Below are 19,430 nucleotides of genomic sequence, written 5' to 3' on the forward strand. Positions count from 1 at the left end.
TAAAATCTTTTTTTAAAAAAAGCATATAGAAGACAAAAACATATACTAATAAAAATATATGTTAATAATATATTGATATTGAGTAATGGAATTTGTTTGAAATTTGGGTTTTGCTACTAAACGTCTGAGTATCCCTCATGTAGAGTTAATGTCATGTTGTAATACATTTTGATTGTTCGTTTGAAGTAACTAAATCAAAGAGGAAATTTATTTATGAGGAGGAAGAGATAAAGTTTATGTTGTTAGGTTCGTTATTAAACGAAACGAGACTGAGACAAAGTAAAAGTTATTTAAAGCCTTATTTTATGCCAAGTATTAGAAGTCAGACTAACCGGCCAGGGCCGTCTCCAAAGAGAGAGACCCCTCCCAATCTTACAGGCTACCTTTTATTGGCTAAAACTGCAACCCATATCTTGGTATCTCAACCCACTGGGTTTGTGTGTCTCTTGCTGATTGGCTAGTTCTATCCAGTCTGGTGACTTGTTATTTAAGATTACCCCATACCAGGAACTGTTACAAACAGTACTTTTTGGGAAGGCTTAGTCAGTTAACATATTCAGTGTGAATAATAAGATTGTCATCCTTCCCAAGATGGAGTCATTTTGGTTTGGGCAAGACCTTCTCACTGTTACAAAGAGTACTTCATACTGATTAGATATCTCCATCTGCCCTGACTTGTCCTTGTATTCTGGGCTCTGTTATCAGGAACTAGCCGACTACATTTTACTGGTTTCCTGGACTTGTTTCTAAGTAAGTTTCTCTGAGGAGGAGGGTCAATTTAAGTTTTACTGCACAAACAACAAAATGGCTATTTAACCAAGATGGAGTCGCTCTGGCTAGATAGGTCCTTACAATATCACAAACACACAGTAGAATACTGGCACACAATTGATGCACAATGACTGTTGCCCAATTTTTGATTATTTGAGTATAAGAATCATTTATTTGGTCAGGAAATTTTTTAAAAATAATTTTCAATTTTTGATTTTCTATTTTTTTCCTTTTTTATATTGTTTCATTGTTTTAAAAAGATTCAATAAAGAAATGAATGTGAAGACTCTGTTTTAGCAAAGGTCTTTGGTTGCAAGTGGGAGACTGTAACTATGGTTAATTTATTCAAAGACTAAGATGAGGGTCACAGGTTAAGAGAGAAGACCATCAGACTGAAGTGGAATAGATGGGAACCAGGTTTCAGTAATGGTGATCACTCATTAGTCTCGGCTGGGGAGTTGCTACCGGAATGACTAAACTCAACTATCTCTTCACTAATTGCATTTCTCCAATCAAGACTCAGAGTCTAGCAAAGAACCTAACTGGCTAAGGTTAGATACCTGACCTTCCCTGGCCCCCGCTGAGGCCATGAATCAGGTTCTGGCTCATGGATCTTCCAAGGATCCCTCCAGCTTCCGTAACGGGAGAACCATCACATGAATTATCTTGATGACCAGAGACAATTCCTCACAGAGAAACTGAGGTTTGGCTGGGCAAGCCTCTTTCAATATCTTCCAAAACCAAGTGTCTTAACCGGGAGTGATTTTGCCCTCGGGGGACACTTGGCCTCTCCCGGAGATATATTCCGGGGTCATCACATGAAGGTCGGGTGCTATGTGTAACTAAGCATCTTACAACGCACAGGACAACCCCCCGTGGCCCAAGAATTATCCTTCCCCAAATGTCAGCAGTGCTGAGGTTGAGAAACCTTCTTACAGATACACACTAGGATACAAATGGAGTCTAAAATGTCCCTCAATCAGAAGACATTTAATGGATTCGGGCAACACTACTATGGTAAAAATGTCTTTTTTCTTGAACACCAGGAAACTCAATCTTCCTGACACCAAAGCTGGTCATCTGGCATTTCTCTGCCTTAAATGACTCTTCATTTTTATCTCTGTTTACATTTGCCTTTGGAGTCTTCTACAGTGAGGGAGGAGCCTATTATCAAATCATGCAGGAGCTCATCTGTTGAGATGAAGTTTGTTTTAGGATAAGATCTCCAAATCCCATAATATATCCTGCTAGAGCTCTGGTTAACACTTTATCCATGGTAAAGTGTTTGATTGATAAATATTGGAATAAGATTATTTCTAGCTGCTTAAGATTTCTCCCAGCGCTTTTGTGAGGAGGAGAGGAAAAACTGAAAACAGAAAACTGATGTCAAACATCCTCTGATCAGCTATTTCTACATACAAATAAAAGTCACGATCCTCAGATTTTAATCTGGATAATTAAATACATTTTTGCCCGGATCACCCCTGTCATTCTGGCAGAGCCGTGCACAGGTTTGGGCAGGTGATGGGCTGACATGTGCCCTGCTTTTGCTTGTGTAGAAACAGCCTTTGTCCTTGGGTTGTTTTGAGTGTGACATTTTAAAACTGCCTGAATGGTGGGGAGGTGGAGGGGTTTTCATACTGACCAGAGCTATGTTTTCTTTGTTCTTTGAGTCTGATGGGGAAGTTGGTTTAAAGGGGTATTTTGAAAACTCCAACAGACTATACGGCCATTTTCCTGACCCAGGGAACTTTTCTGCTTCTAATCTCACATGAAGATAAAATCACCCTCCTGCCGTAGCTGCGTTTTCCTTGACATAGGTAAAGTTGGGCTGAATTTATATCTAAGCCAGGAAAATGAGCTAAGGACGATTGTCCCTCAGTGACTGGACCAGGCAGTGTCTGCTGAGAGGGTGACTCAACTTCCAGAGCCTGCTGTCCCCGAGACGGGCAGGGCTGGGAGGTCAGGGGAGACGGGTTCAGCCCCTCTGGCCTCTAAGTCCTGAGAGGAAGACCCTGGACATGGGTGATGGTCACTGGGCACAAATGCTAGTTGGGCTATTGGTATAGCTTTGTTACTAAAGCATAAATCTTTAAGCATTAGTAATATTTCATTTGTACCTTTGCCTCGAGCCCTACAACAGTTAGGGGAAGGCTGACTTTGCTTATTGATCTTATTCTCTCCGAATGAAATGGATTCCTCTGTGTAGCTGAAGGAATGGGTACTTCTAGGATCACACCTTCTCAGGTCCCAGGCCAGGCTGAGGCCCAAGAGGCAGGGGCGGTGTATGAGTCAGGGAGGTACGCACTTTCAAGTATCAGCTCTGCTCTTGCAAGACCCCGAGAGTAAGTGCGTCTTCAAATCCCGTCCCTATGCACGGTACCTAACCTATCTCACTCTGGTCCTCAGCCCTAGCTGTTACCAATGCACACTCGGAAAAGGGGAAGGGGTCTTTTCCCACCTTCAAACTGTTTCTAGGAAGGGCTTTGATTGGTTTTGCTTGGGTTGTGTGCAAACCTCTGGTTCCTTCACTTTTTCTGTAAGAATGAGATACTATTATCAGCTTAATTTGTATTACAAGCCCACCCCCATGGCCAGAAAGAGGAAGGAAGTGCAGGTCAAGTTTCCCAAATACAGGGGAAGGAGGGTTTGTGAGACCAAGGGGGGGAAAAAAAAAGAGAGCCTCTTGAGTGGCTGACATCAGACGGAACACTGGATGAGCATTTACTGAGAATCTACTAGGTGCCACGGTGAGATCAGGGCGCCACATGCCCCAGGAAGCATGGACTATCATGTAGGATATATAATAGATGAATGTGAAGAAAGTCAGCTGGTTCTAGATACGATGCTCCTGCTCCTGACTAAGCTTTTGGTAAAGAACTTAATTTGGACTCGTTGACAATATAATTTGGTTTTTCTTTTTCACCTCCAGGTTGAACTTGGTGGAAAAGGGAAAAACAACCTACCAAGGAGGGAGGATGCCCCTTATTCCTGATCAAGGCTCAGTAGGCAGGCATTTCAGAGCCCGTTGCCAATTTACAAGGGCAATCATGAGCTCAGCATTCTGCTAATAAACGGGAGGCAGAGATTAGTTACCTGGCTTTGCTTTTGAGCCAAATCATAACTCCACGGCACATTAATTTGACATGGAGCACAGCTTTTCATTAATAATCACCATCAGGTCCACATTGTAGAACCGCGACAGTACCCTGAATCGCCATGCCTCTGGTATGTCATGGACCACATGATTTAGTATGGCACCAGCATATCTGATGAGAAGTAGAATCAATGTGAGGGCTACTTGCCTGTAAATTAGCTGTATGTCCGAGAAAGTGCAGGAGCTTAAGGCTATTAAATCTAGCATGGCAATGGCCAGACATGTTGTTGCACAGCAACTATAAAGTCCGAATTCACCTTTTTCCCCCCATGTGCTTACTACAAACAGAATATCTGGAACTTTAGCAGAGGCCTATAGAATTCTCTTCTAAAACCTTAAGGAGGCTTCTTAGAAGTCTCAGAACAGGGTGTCTTCTTGGCAAGCATTCAATAAGTTGAAAAAGGCTTATTTTAACAAGCTCCATTGCATCCTACTGAGCACTGAGATGGCTGATTTTTCAGAAGCCTTTCAAACGAAATCACAGCCGTGCCCTGGAAGTCGCTAGGTACAGGTTTTTGCCTGCTTTTATATTTGCTGACCCATGCCCAAATGAGACCGAGTAAGGCTTACATTATTTGGCAATACCTAGATTTTAAAAATTGAAGCTTCCTCTTTGGACGTACGTGCTAAATTTGCTCATCCTTTAAAACCCTACCTGATGTGTATGAGTAAGAAAGAAAGGCATGGGGGACCTGAGTTGCTCAGTTGAATAAGCATCTCCCTTCAACTCAGGTCATGATCTCAGGGTCCTGGGATTGAATGCCACATCAGGCTTCCTGCTCAGTGGGGAGTCTGCTTCTCCCTCTCCCTCTGCCTCTCCTCCCCAACTTGTGTGCTCCTTCTCTCTCAAATAAATAAGTAATAAAAAACATCAGAAAGAAAGGAAGGAAGGAAGGAAAGAAGGAAGGAAGATGGAGGGAGGGAGGGAGGGAGGGAGGGAGAAAGAAAACACGAAGAGGGACGAGATTGCCCCCAGTGGCCTGAAGTAAGATGATGAAGGATAGTGGACCTGTAGCTTCCATATTGAGAACATAACAGAAAACCATGAGATTGTAGTAACTGTAGAGCCCACAACCCATGTACCAGGGACAGCCAATATGACCTATTCTTATTTTTCCAAAATCACGGCTTTGCAACTTTAAGAGAAGTTACGAATGCAGATTTTCATTGAAAACTATTGAGTTGAATCTTGGCAATTAATTTGAATGTTTTAAAAAGTGTGTGGGCTTAAAAAAATATGCTGTGCTCTGAAATTCAAGATGTCACCGATTTTCCATTGCTAGCATACAGCACTGGAGGATGGGAGAGTTGTGTGTCATGGTAGACACAATAATAGCTCCCCCAAAATGTCTACATCCCCAGCCCTGAAACTATAAGTATGTTCCTTTACATGGCAAAAAAGGCTTTACAGATATGACTAGTTCTTGAGATGAGAAGGCTATCCTGTATCATCTAAGTGGGCTCGACGTAATCACAAAGGTTCTTATAAGAGGGAGAAGGAGTATGCTTAGGATAGAGCTCGGGATTCATCATCACCATCCGTAGGGCAGCATGCTGGTTTCTGAGATATTTTCTGACTCCACGCTTGCACCAAGTGTGTGTATTTTCCCCAACACCAACCAATGCCCTGATACCAACTAGATATCCAAAAATTCAATTCTGACACTGTCAGGAGAGAGTGAGGATCCCATAGGTAAGGGGCTCCCCCACAACACTGTCCCCACCTCAGACATCAGCTGCAGAAGGGGTGCCCAGGATACCCACCTTTCTGCTTAGCCAACTTCAAATCTGTGGGTTCCCATAAGCTCATTATCAGGTTCAATACTTCCCTAGAAGGACTCATGGAACTTAAGGAAAGACTTGCCTTATGTTCAGCAGCTTATTACTAAGGCTATCCCAGAGGCAAACGGAGGAGATGGACGCAAGGTAAGAGGGACAGGCACAGAGTTTCCAGGTCCTCTCTGGGCACAGCACCCTCCCAGCACCTCGATGCATTCACCTACTAAGAAGCTCTCCAAACCCCATCATTCAGAGGCTTTTGTGGTTTCATTAATGAAATCATTGGCTACTGGCTATTGGTGATTAACTCAATCTCTAGCTCTTCTCCCCTCCCCTTCCTGCAGGTCGGGAGCAAGTGTGGCTGAAAGTTACAGCCCTCTAATCATGCCTAGGTCTTTCTGGTGGTCAGCCCCCAACCAGAGGCTATGCAGAGGCCCCTTCCAGGTGATAAAAAAATATATTCTTACCACTAAGGAGATTCCAAGGGTTTTAGGAGCTTTGTGCCAGGAACTGGGGGCAAAGACCAAATATTTACTTTTTATTATACCAGTTAGTCTCATCTTGCCACTCACTCCCCTCCCCCTGACCCTGCCTGGATCTTTCCTCTACTCTTCTCTGATCTGTCTTATCACCCTGAGAACCTGATTCCATGAGCTGCCTCCCCCAGGCTCCCTAGCTGGCTGGCTTCCAGCTGGGTTTGCCAAAGGAAGGGCTTAGAAGATCAGAGAGCAAGAAGGGGAAAAAGTCAGGATATGTCTTTCCCATTTTCTCACTGCCCTGTGTCAAACATTTCTTCATAATAGCCTCTTGAACTCACTGAGTTTCCCACAAGCAGGAAGAGCTCATCACTTGTGGATCCTAGTGCAAAATGAAAACGCAGTGCCTCTTAGTCACAAAGCCAAAAAGGAAATGCTGCTAGAGTTAGTAAAATATAAGACTTTTCTTTTCCCTTCATGGTCTGTCTTGTCATAATGGATTTTTTAAATTAATCATTCTAGGTAAAAAATAAATCAATAAAACAAAATTTTAAACTATTAGCATGAATTTTAAATTTCCCTTTTATGCCCCACAATGTCGATTCTGTATGCAAATAGATAAGCATTTAACTCATGCACAGGTTCACCAAAATTACACAATCGGTATTTCGTAGTTCATACACGTATATGTTTTGCTCTTACCAAGACAGTGAGAACAACTCATAAAACTAACTCGGTGCTCTTTACTTCATGGGCACTCTAACAAAACCCGGTGCCTTCAGCTCACGAATGGGCAAGGAAGGGCTGAAAGGGAAAGAACCCTGGCTGTCGTCATCTTACCCTCTCCGTACATGCGATCATCTCCAGTGTAAGTGGTTGTCTACTTCGGGAAAGTAACATGAGCAAGAAAGGAAGTGACAGAGCTCCTGGGTCATTGGTGTTTCCGAGGACACCACCACTATCTCCTTTCAGAGTTCAGAGCAAGTTGTGGTTCAAGAGGAAAATGAATCCTCTTGGGGTTGTTGGTGCTCCTGCCTAATCAGTCATAGGTGCAACACAGTGCTCCTGGGGCACTGCGAATGTTATTTACACGTGGGATGGCAAGGAACGCTGGGCAGTCATATTGAATGTATCTCTCCGCTCAAGTAGTCTCCATGGTCCTACTGGACTTCCCTTAGGAAACACAAGTTCCAAAATAACAATGTTAAGCATACCACAATGTCAACGGTACAGCATTACACTAGAGATGCTCCCTTCTCAATGTAGGTCCTGTGCAACTGCGAGGAAACATACCCATGAAACTAGCCATGACCCCAGGACCCTGCCTGATACAGGAGGTAAAGATAAAAGTTACTCATTTCTGGGGCACAGTCCGTTGAGCATTGGTCTCTTGGTTTCGGCGCAGGTCATGATCTCAGGGTTGTGAGATCCAGCCCTGAGTGGGACTCTGCGCGTCTGCTTGGATTCTCTTTCCCCTTCTGCTTCTCACACCATGGGTGCATGCACACTCTCTCACTCTCTAAAATAAATAAATAAGTAAATATTTTTTTTAAGTTAAGTTTTTTTAAGTTTTTTTTTTTTTTTTTAAGTTTCTTTCATGTAGCTCAGACCACCACATACGGTTGTGCTGATCATGCCCTGCACAAGGACAGTCAGCATAACTGTTGAGAGTGGGGCTGAGATTCCTCTCTCCGCCATTCCTGGCTAAGTGGGAAGGTCTCAGATTTTTGAGGCACTTTGAGATCTAGTGCTTTTCTATATTATATTCCTTCCCACGTCACACTCTTCTGCTTTCTTTTTTCAGAGTCTTTATCTTTATCTGAAATTATATTTAGTTTTCTTGTTTACTGTCTGCTTCCCTAAGTAGAATGGGTGTTTCTTGAGGGCAGGGGTTCCATTTACCTTATTCACTATTCTAACCCTTGTATTACCCAGAGTTCTCCAGAGAAACAGAATCAAAAGCATAGATGGATGGATAGATGGATGGATGGATGAGTAGATAGGTTGACAGATAGCTAGATACATAGATAGATAGATATGGATGTATAGATATATAAATATAGATGAAGATATAAAGAGGAGAGTTATTATAGGAATTGACTCCTGTAGTTGTGGAGGCTGAGAAGTCCCACGATTTGCCATGCATAAGACAGGCTGAGCCAAAGGCCTGAAAATGGGGAGACAATGGTGTACGTCCCAGGATACAAAAGCCCTAGAACCAGGAGCTCTGACGTCCAAGGCCAGGAGAAGATGCACATCCCAACTCAAGAAGAAAGAATTTGCTCTCCCTTTGCCTTTTTGTTCCATTTGTGCCTCCAAAAGATTGGATGAGGCATATCCCTATTGGTGAGGTCAATCTCTTTACTTGCCTACCAAATCAAATGTCGGTCTCTTTGAGAAACATCCTCAGAGATACACCCAGAAATGACATTTTGCCAGCTGTCTGAGATTCTCCTAGGCCGGTCAGGTTGACACAAAGAATTAACCATCACACTCCCACAGACAGAAAAACATCTGGTATGGTTAAGACTTGTTGAGTGAATGCAAGAACATTAGCAACTTGGAACTGCTAATTGTTGTAGGATTCCATCCATCATCCTATTTGAGAAAGGCTCAGTGTTGATGGTTTTATTCTCTTTGAGTTGATTTCTAAAAGAAACTAAAGACTTGGGAAATGAAAACCAAAAAAAAAATCTAACTTAAAGCAAGGCTATCTCTTAAGAGATTCAAATAAAGTTAAAATTGAGGATGATTATTTTGGAAGTGCCAGGATTCTTAGTCAACAGATTTACCAAGACTTTTTCTCTTCTTAATTTGTGAATGGCATGAAAAATAACCCAAACGTCACCAGAGTGAGAATGATCTAGTCAATTATATCACTCCCCAAGGTTTTCCAAAGGAGAGAAAGGCTCAATGAAGCCATATACCCATTGGATCTCCTGTTTCCGAGTTAGAAGGTGAAGACTGAGTATGACTGTGTGTTTGTTGGTAGAAAACTTCTGAATTATTTACTACTCTATCACAGGCTCACTAATGAGAATAAATTGATAGACTAATTAAATATGCAATTGCAAGTCACACTGTAGCCAGTTTGGGAAAACTCAGGAATCAGCAGGCAACAATTACTGCTGATTAGAACACATAAACATTTTTAAACTTTGACTTTCATAGGTAAAATATCAAGTTGTTCCCACTCTCCTGCACGCTCCTCCTGTGTCTATGAACATCTACGGATATAAGGCAGTAAATATATCGGACAATATGCATAAGCTAGTATTTACATCATCTTTTTATCATTAACAATCCAAGAAATGAGATAAAATATTTATTTTCAAATTCAGTGTTTCTGTCTCTTCACTTTAGCAGATTTTCTCTTGTTTTTTTTTTTTTTACAATAGGAACTTAATACTTGTATAAATATTGCAAAATAAAAATCAGCAAAAAGAAAATAATGATCCATAATATCACGACTCAAAGATAATTACTTTAAAAATGGTGTGTGTTCTTTCAGTCTCTGTTCTGTGTACATTTTCAAAAAAGTATCATATTTTACAACATATTTCATAACCTACTTTTCTCAACTGACCAAAATAGTATGAACAGTTCTCATTTCATCACCTACTATTCTACGAGCTTTTAAATGGCTTAGCTATTATATTACCTGCCACAAGTATGTATTTTTAAGTCAATTCTTTACAGCTAGGTAGTTAGCATGCTTATATAATTTTCTATTATAAAATGCTGCAGATAAAATGTTGGAGGTTACCTTCATGACCTTGAGGTAAACAAAGACTTTAAAAATCAGACAATCATCTGATTTTGAGTAAAATCTTGCTCGTCCCTTTAATCTGTCTAGTGCCATTTCTCTGACAGTTCATCCTGGTGGAAGCTGATGGCCCCATATTTTGGATTAGGTAGGAAGGAAAGTCAAGCAGGAGTGCCTCTCAGGGAAGGGGGAGGGTAGCAGGAACAAATGCAAATCACTTACTTAAAATCGAGTACTCTAGAATATCACCAAAATAGCATTGGCTACAGGTGCCAACTTCCAAGGAGTTTTCAGTAAGAAGGGGTGCTCACTGTCTCAGAATCTGGCAAGAAGAAGGTTGGGACAGAGGTAAAAGCTAGAGGAATGTGAAAAAGGGGCAATATAGGGCCAAGAGCAGGGAAGAGCCTTGGGAAGGGATCTTGCCCTTCTTATCTTCTTATCTGAGCCTTGCTAATGACTGTGAACTTTCCCAAGGGCGGCAGGTGTGTTGCTAAGCGGCTTGGGAAGTTGGCTCAGAAACAAGGATGAGGGAGCACAGGATCCACCTGGAGGACTGGCAGAGGTGGAGAAGAGGTGACAGCCAGTCTTTCCATTTCAGAGCCAAACACTCGTCAATTATTAACTCAGTCATAAATTGCTAGTTAGCAAACACGGTAGGAACCCAAACCAGCCAAGAGCCCTGTTAACCTCCATTCCTCTTTATTGCACGTACTTTCCATCAAGGTAAAGCCCTTCAGTGTTCTTGCGGTTGAAAGTGGCGGAGCATACCCCAAGCACAAGCTGGAGTGTGCTGACCGGCCCTTATGTTTCCTCTTTGAGAATAATTCTTTCTTCTCAATACTCATTATTTTTAATTGCTCCTTTCAGGATTCTGAAACCCTTTCCTTGGACTCCTCATTATTCATCTCAAAGTACAATCTGATTTGCTACATTCAAGTTTGGGGTTGTTTCTTTGTTTCTGTTTTTGTTTTTAAAGATCCTCAGCTCGGCTCCATAATTTCAAAGATCAGCTTCTCTACCAAAGGCTGCTGCTTGGACAAAGCCCAGCAGGTTGCTGATTTGGAACACAGGAGGGGGTGGCATGGGGTGGGGGGCAACAAAAGCAAGCGGACCATCCACCAGCTAGCTCTGGGAAGGGAGGTAGATATCCCCACAGGGACTGCAGGACTCCTGTGAATTAAACAAAAGAGACAGACAATCCCTTAGGGGCCAGATCGTTGCAGTTTCTGGCTTCCTCCTCCTAAGCATTATTGACCTAATGACCTTCAAGATGGGGAAGGGCATGTAGAGACAAGACGGGACAGAGAAGTTCAGAGAGAATTATAGGGAAATTTATTATGCATAACTTGGGTGAGAGAAACACAGCCAGCCAGCCAGCCAGTCACAGAAAGACTGGGATTTACACAGACCAGTGGTTAGCACCTAAAGCGCATATGGCTTTCCTCCTTGCCAAGGGACATTGGGCAATGTCTGGAGTTATTTTTGGTTGTCACCACCAGAACTGAGGAAACAGGGATAGGAGTGCTACTGGTATCTGATGAAAACAGGCTGAGGATGTTACCAAACACCTTACCACATACAGGACCAGTCCCCCATAAAGAATTCTCCAGCCCAGGTTTTTATAACCAAGGCTGAGAGACCCTGTTATAGATTCAGGCGACACTTAATTTTCCACAGATTTAAGAAACTGCACAAATATTTGCACTCCCAAATGGGTAGAGATGCCTGCTGGAAATAACCAATAACATAATACTAATAACAGTAGTAGTTAACATTTATGAAGTGCTTACTGCATGCCAAGCATTTTACCCCCAAGAGCTTATTTTCCTGCTCAGGCAATAAATGAGATACTATTTAATATTGCTGAGGTACAGAGGGATGACTTAAAAAAATCCCTAAAACTGAGAGAGATTACATAATTGCCTCCAGGGACCACACTGCAATCAGATCTCAGAATAACAATTTCTGGCCTTTCATACACTGTCCCATTCTTCTCCCAAAGCCAATGCTTTCCACCATTCTGCTATGAATAGAGCACAGGAAATGCCAAGGAAAGGGCAGGGATCATAGATGTATTTTTTAATATATAAAGACATTTGAGTTCGGCAAGGTTGCTGCATATGAGATCTCTTTTAAAAAACCCTAGATACCAAAAAATAAAATTTTCAAAAGTAATATTTAAAACATCAACAAAATTATGAATAGCTAAGAAAAATTCTAACAGGAATGTAGGATTTTTAGGTACTATTAGAAACTATTGACAAATTAGGTAGAAGGCCTCAATTAATGGGGATATACTCTGTTAATAGTTGGAAAGACTCATGCATAGTCTTCAAGCTATAAAGACTTCGTAACACAAAGATGAGAGATGTTTCCAAATGAACCAAAATATAATGCAATTTCAATACAAATTCCAACAGGGTTTTTGTTGTAATTTGACAGACCAGTTATACAGGATTTATAGGGAAGAACAAATTACCAAAATAACCTAGACAAGCTAGAAGACGGAGAAGGTGAAAGGATGATTTTCTTAAGTATGTGTCTGGGCATGGGAAGGAAGAGTACACAGGTCTGTCTTGGAAAACCTAAAACACTAGTGGAATAGAAAACGGAGCTCAAAACAGCATATTTTGAAATTTAATACCTGGGATGGAATTGTAATTGCAGAAAATGGTACTTGGACAATTAGGTATCATTTAAAAAATAAATAGAATACACACACACACACACACACATATATGGGAACTGAAGACCAAGATATGAAAAACATATCTTTAAATACTATAGAAGGAATAATAAGAAATGATATTTATGATCTGGGGACAGAGAATGATTTTTAACATAAAATGTTATAAAACAGGAATCATAATAAATGTCAATTATTTGACTACAGTAAGAATATAATTATTCATCAAAAGATATTTTGAATGTCTAGAGACAGAAAATAGATCAGAAGAATATATTTACATGGAATAACAAAATTAGCAAATTAGTATCCAGAGTAAAAAAGACTTTCTTACTCAGTAAGAAAAATTAAAATAACCAAATAGAAAAATTGATTTTATGTATATATACAGATACATACATAGATCTAACATATATGATATCTAATATACATATGAAATTCACAGAAAGGAAATATAAATGAATACTAAGCATATAAAAGATTTCTGAGCTCATTGTAACCAGAGAAAAGTAAAGTAAACTGAAATGAGTACTATTTTATATCCAGCACATGGGCAAAAATCTGAAAAAGTCTGAGTACCATCTGCAGGTATAGATGCTGACAGGACTGCAAATTGGTATGACTACTTTGGAGATCCATTCAGCAATAACTGGAAAAGCCAGTACTGTGCGTATTCGCAATTTAGCATTTGTCCTTTGAGTCGTTACCCTGGAGAAGGAGACATGTTCAAGAGTATCCAAGAAAGCAACATTTGCATAATAGGATAGATGGACAGAAATTAAAAGTCCATTAATGGAAAATGGACAAATAATTTAGCGGTCGACACACAACAGAATATTATACAGAAGTTAAAAATAAATCAGCTTGAGCTACATGTATTAATGATATACCTTTTATAACCTCAAATAAAAAAAGCAACTTGCTGAAGATGACATGGATACACACACACACACGTATTATTATGCAAACCAATCGCATATGATGCTGAAGAAGCTTACTTATCATTAGCAGAAATCTAATAGCAGGGACACCTGGGTGGCTCAGTGGTTAATCGTCTGCCTTCGGCTCAGATCATGATCCCAGGGTCCTGGGATCGAGCTCTAGATCAGACTCCCCACTGGGAGCCTGCTTCTCCCTCTCCCACTCCCTCTGCTGTGTTCCCTTTCTTGCTGTGTCTCTCTCTGTCAAATAAATAAATAAATAAAATCTAAAAAAAAAAAAAAAAAGAAAGAAACCTAATAGCAAATACAAATCCAAGACATTGGTTATCTCTTGATGTAGTAGGAGACAGAGGGAGAAGTGATTGGTGAACACAGAGGCTTAAATTTACATCTTAAATACAGTATTTAGGACAATTATAAATAATTGCAACTTCTAAAATGTAAACAACCACCTCTTCCCCTCATCCAGTGAATCGCTGAGTATATATAGTCATTGGTATGTGTGGATGGAGAGCCGTGTGCAGAAGAAAATTCTTATTCCCATTCTCTTTGCTTTTAGGAAAAGTAGCTGCTTTAGGCAATCACCTTTGCTTGACTTTATAGCCCCTTCAGCAAGTGAAGTTGGCCACGCCGGTGGATTCCTTGTGCCCTCTCACTCCGAGTCTAAATCTTGTCCTTGGACTGGATTCTGAGACCTGGGGTCCAAGCAAACCAGCCATCCTTTGCATCTTATAACATGGTATCGAATGGATATCTCCAAGGTCAGCGATCTACCAAACAATTCTGGAATTGAAAGAAAATACATACCTCTACATACACTTATAAAGTATCTTCTCATATTTCCAACCAAGTGAAAATAAGTTCATAAAAACTCTACAATAAAGGAATGGATGAAATATGTGATGGGAAATGAGTCTACTTTTCATGATGAGCACTGAGTAATGTACAGAATTGTTGAATCCCTATATTGAACACCTGAAATTAATATAACACTGTATGTCAATTTTACTCGAATTAAAAAAAAGCATAACTATATATAAAGCCCTGCATTGCCTAATCTACTCACGTGCTAATGTCAGCCCTCATACACCCACCTGGGGGAAGCCGGGGAGACAATGGCCACAGGGCCCAGGAATCAACCGCAGGCTGATCCAAAATGACTATTCCCAGTGCACAGCAAGGCAGGTGTGTGGAGCAATGACAGCTTGTCTCTATTTAAAATATTAATAGTTTGCTCATGATGAATTTTTTTATGAGTTTTGAATTCAGAAATGACTCCACTGGAAATTACTTATCTTGATCACTGAGTATTTGGGGCCCCTCCCATTTCATGCTCCAGAAAGAACGTGTCACTTGCTTCACCCAAACTCTAGCCCTATCCAAGGCTCCTAGTATGGTTGGTTGTTCTTCAGAAGGGTAGGTCTCTAGCAGCAACTAAAAAGTCAAGTACATTTTACCCTGTTCTGACCTGAAACACATTCTGCCTGAGCCCAGTGGCTAAGTCAGCTTTATTGTCAGTGACTCAGGCTAAATTTGCAAAGGGCCTATCAAAGCATATAATTGGGTAGATAATAAATCAAATTCAATTAAAGCAGCATTTATAGAGTGTCTTCTGTATATAAGACATGGGAGGAGAATCTTTGGGCAAGAGAGAGAACATGCAAGGTTACACACTGTCCCGAAGACTATATCCCCCAGCCCTCCAAGTTCCTCATATATTCTATCATAATGGGGAAAATTTCTATAAATTTAGAAAAAAATCCTATATATTTATGGTCTCTTATTTTCTGCCTTCCACCAAGCATAGCCTTTCTTTGAAAGTCCTTTTATTCACTCCTGAGATCATATATAATATGTCTGATATAAAAATAAAGCAAGCAAAAAAAGAGTTCCTCAACAAGACTTTGTAGAGGAGTCGTTCTGGATATAGGATGCAATACTGAAGATCATAGAGCTCTTAATCAAGTGAGGGATACAAGTAAATCAGTATGAAATACATTATAGTCTGGTAAGTGTTTTGATGGGGGGAGAAGGCAGGATGAGAGCCCAGAGTGGGCATTTAACCAAAACTCGCATGTGGATGTCAGGAAAAGCTTCCTACAGGAGATGATGTCCAAAACCTGAAAAGTAAGAAGGACTTGATCACTGGCCTAATGCCGGCAGGGAAACTGAATGAGAAACTCAACTATAAAGGGCAACCAATCAGTGCCAACACCAGGATAAGAGCATGACAGAATTATGGCACAAAGATATTAAAGCAGCCATCACAACACCATAAAAATGCTTCAGTGAGCAATTACTAACACATTAGAAACACTTTTATAAAACAGAAAGTCTCAGGATTCCTGGCTGGCTCAGTCAGTAGAGCTTGTGACTCTTAATTGCAGGGTCATGAGTTCAATCCCTATGTTGGGCATCAAGCCTACTTGAAAAATAAACAAACAAATAAATAATAAATTAAATAAAATAGAAAGTCTGAGCAAAGAAATAGGTAATATAAGCAAAAATAAATTATATGAAAATGAATCAGGTGGAAATTTTTGAATTGAAAAATTTAATAACCAAAGCATTTTAAAACTCAATGAATGGACTCAACATCAGGAAGGAGAGGGAAGAGATAAAATTCTCTGAACCCAAAGAAAGAACCACAGAAATTACCTGATCTGTCCAACAGACTGGGGGAGGGGGAAGCTTGGGGATCTGTGGCATCAAATACAATATCCACCACACATGCTATTTGAGTCTCAAACAGAGAGGACACAAAAGGTACAGATAAAGAAATACTTGAAGAAATGATGGTTGGAAAATGTTCAAATCTGGCAAAAGACCAAAACCTACAGTTGCAAACAAATACCTCCAAATAGGATATACTCAAAGAAATCCATACCAAGATATTATAGTCAAATTTCTGAAAACTAAAGACAAGATAGATAGACAGATGTTGCACGCGTGCGCACACACACACACACACACACACACACACATTACATATACATGAAAACAACTCTGGTGGTTATAGGTTTCTCTTAAAAGGTCATGGAGGCCAGAAGGAAATGGCATGATATTTTCTCATGGCTGAAAGAAAATAACAAGAGCACAGAATCCTTCTCCCAACCAAGGATACTTCTGAAACAAAGGGTTAATCAAGACATTCTCTGATGAGAGATAAGTAAGAGAATTTGCCACTGGCATCTCTACTCTCAAAGAGAAGCTGAAAGAAGCCACTTAGTCAGAAAGGAAATGATGAAAGAAAGAGTCTTGAAATAAATGAGAAAGAAAGAGCACCGTAAATGAAAATATGAGTCACAGAATGCACGACTTCTCCCGTAGAGTTTTCTAAATTATGTTTGATGATGGAAGCAAAAATTATACCTGTCTGATGAGTTCCAAAGTCATGTAGAGGAAACGTCCAAAATGATTCTTTTATAAGTGGAGGAGGGTAAAACGACGTAAGAAATAAGGTTTTTATGCTTTACTAAACTGTAAAATAACAAGACCAGCAGGCTGTTGAGTTACAGGTGGGTTTTCCTTTTTCAGTTAAGTGGAAAGGACTCTGCCATGGTCTTTAATTACTTCTGATGCCGCCACCAGAATGGTAACTTCATTGAATAAAGAGCTCTCCCTTCCCTGTCTCTTCCTTATCTTACATAATCAATAACTCATAACTAACTCGTGCAGAACTTTTCTCCACTGGTAGTGGGAAAAAAGTCTTTTCCCACTTAAGACCCTTGGATTATCCACTTCTAACTTTTCCAAGAGAGACAAGAGCCATTATCTTTGCCACTGACCTTTTAGAACGAAATAGAACTTGGGAGTTTATATTATTCTCTTTTGCTAGAAAACCACCTCTGTCTGAGTGAGCTGAAGAGTCCTGGATGCAGGTTCCATGGGCCAAGGTGGTAGTTGACTTCTTCCCCCACCCCCCACTGAGAGAACAATCCGTTCCAAAAGGAAAACCACAGGAATGTTTTCTCCTTCCCAGATTCCCCAGGTCCATGTAACGATGCCCATCCCTCACGTCAGAATGCCAACTGTTTTTTCCAAGGAACTTCATGGCTTTAACTGTGAACATAGTTTTAGGTCAATTACATTAGTAAGGTTAATAAGTTCCAGGCTGGAAGTTCTGAGTTGCCAAATCTGTACAGATCATAACTCAAAAAAAAAGTTCAAAGCTCACAAAGGAGGGCACACACTGAATGCCAGCTCCCCCACAGAAGGCTGCAATGCAGGAATAATAATTACGATGATGATGATGATGATGAGAGTAATAATCCTTATATTTATATGGTTCCTTATGGTTTTTCAAATACTTTCAAATATATTATCTCAGGAATACTGCACCACCACTCATCCATAATCGTAGGTCTCAGGAGAGACACAGTCGACAGACTGTAAAAACTTACCATTTCTGAGCTCACCTGATCTTAGCTCCTGAGCTCATGCTGGACAAAGGGACTGATTTTCGTCCACAGGCAAAAGGCAAGTCAAATGTTTCAAAAACATAGTCACTGAATCGGCTTACTAAAACATGATTCTAATTAGCTGCCATGACTAAAAGCCATTGGTGTCTCCCCCTGCTTGTTCAATGTCAACTGCTTATTTTGGTAATTTCATATTTTTACATTTGTTAACTTTCTACTTTTCTAGGTTTATCTCCCATTCACACATTTCCATACTCAACTCCAGACATGCTGTTAGTTTCTTTGAGCTGCTTCTCCTTTCTAGTTATTCCACTGCCTTTGTCCAGATACCTAGATAGCTACATCCATATCTATACAATAGATACCTAGGTCTATAAAATATATAATATAGAATAAAATATCTCTTACTATATTTGATAATATATAGTAATTATTATATAATAGACATATATTCTATATATCAGATATATTATATATTCTATAGACCTAGGTATCTATTATATAATACAATAATATATGTCTACATAGATCTATATCTATAATATAATATATATTATACATAGTGAGAGAGTGATTGATTGATTATAGGTGACCTACATATCACCAACCTCAGAATTCTTCCCCTGCAATCCTAAACTGCATAGAGAAAAGCATCCGATTGTTGTCAACTTACTTAGTCACTCTTTTCATGAGTTCACTGCCCAAGCACAAAACAACACTGGCTTGTGGGAATGCTACAAGGACACCTGAAGATCAGCTATTTGGGGACTATTCAAGGACACCTTTCAAGGCGGTCTCAAATCTTCCATATTCGCTTCCCGCAAGTATTGGCAGATGCTGCTGACTTCATAGTCCATCAGCCAAAGATCATCACAGTTTTCACATAGAAACACATACACACAGAGAGAGAAACCCTGAAATCACTTGCCTTTTACATCAGAGTATTTTAATTATGTTTTCCCTCCAGTCTTCAGGCCCTCCGATGACCCAGCTGAGTTGCATTTTATTCCTTGAACATCTCCTTTGGGTTTGTATACAACCCAGGGGAAAACAGATTTTCTGTAAATACCAGGTAGTAAACAGGTGAGACTTTGAGGAGCAAACATTCTCCATCACTACTAGTCCCTCTCTGAGCAGGAAAGCAGCCATGGACGATATGTGAATAAGTGTGTGTTGCTGTGTTCCAACAAAACTTTATGTATGGATAGTACAACTTACATCTAATTTTCATGTCTCAAAAATAGTTTTTTCCCCCAACATTTTATAAATTATAAGACCATTCCTTTGAAAAGCTCCTACTTCAAAAATCATCATTAAGACAACTTGGTTCACCAGTTTTATTTTGCTGATCCCTGCTATAACCCTACATCTGATTGTTCACATGCAGAGAAATTAATGAATTAGGAAAAGTACAGCCTTATGGACTGAATGTT

The sequence above is a fragment of the Enhydra lutris genome, unplaced genomic scaffold (assembly GCF_002288905.1).
Source record: "Enhydra lutris kenyoni isolate GAN:26980312 unplaced genomic scaffold, ASM228890v2 scaffoldscaffold6, whole genome shotgun sequence".
Lineage (NCBI taxonomy): Eukaryota > Metazoa > Chordata > Mammalia > Carnivora > Mustelidae > Enhydra > Enhydra lutris.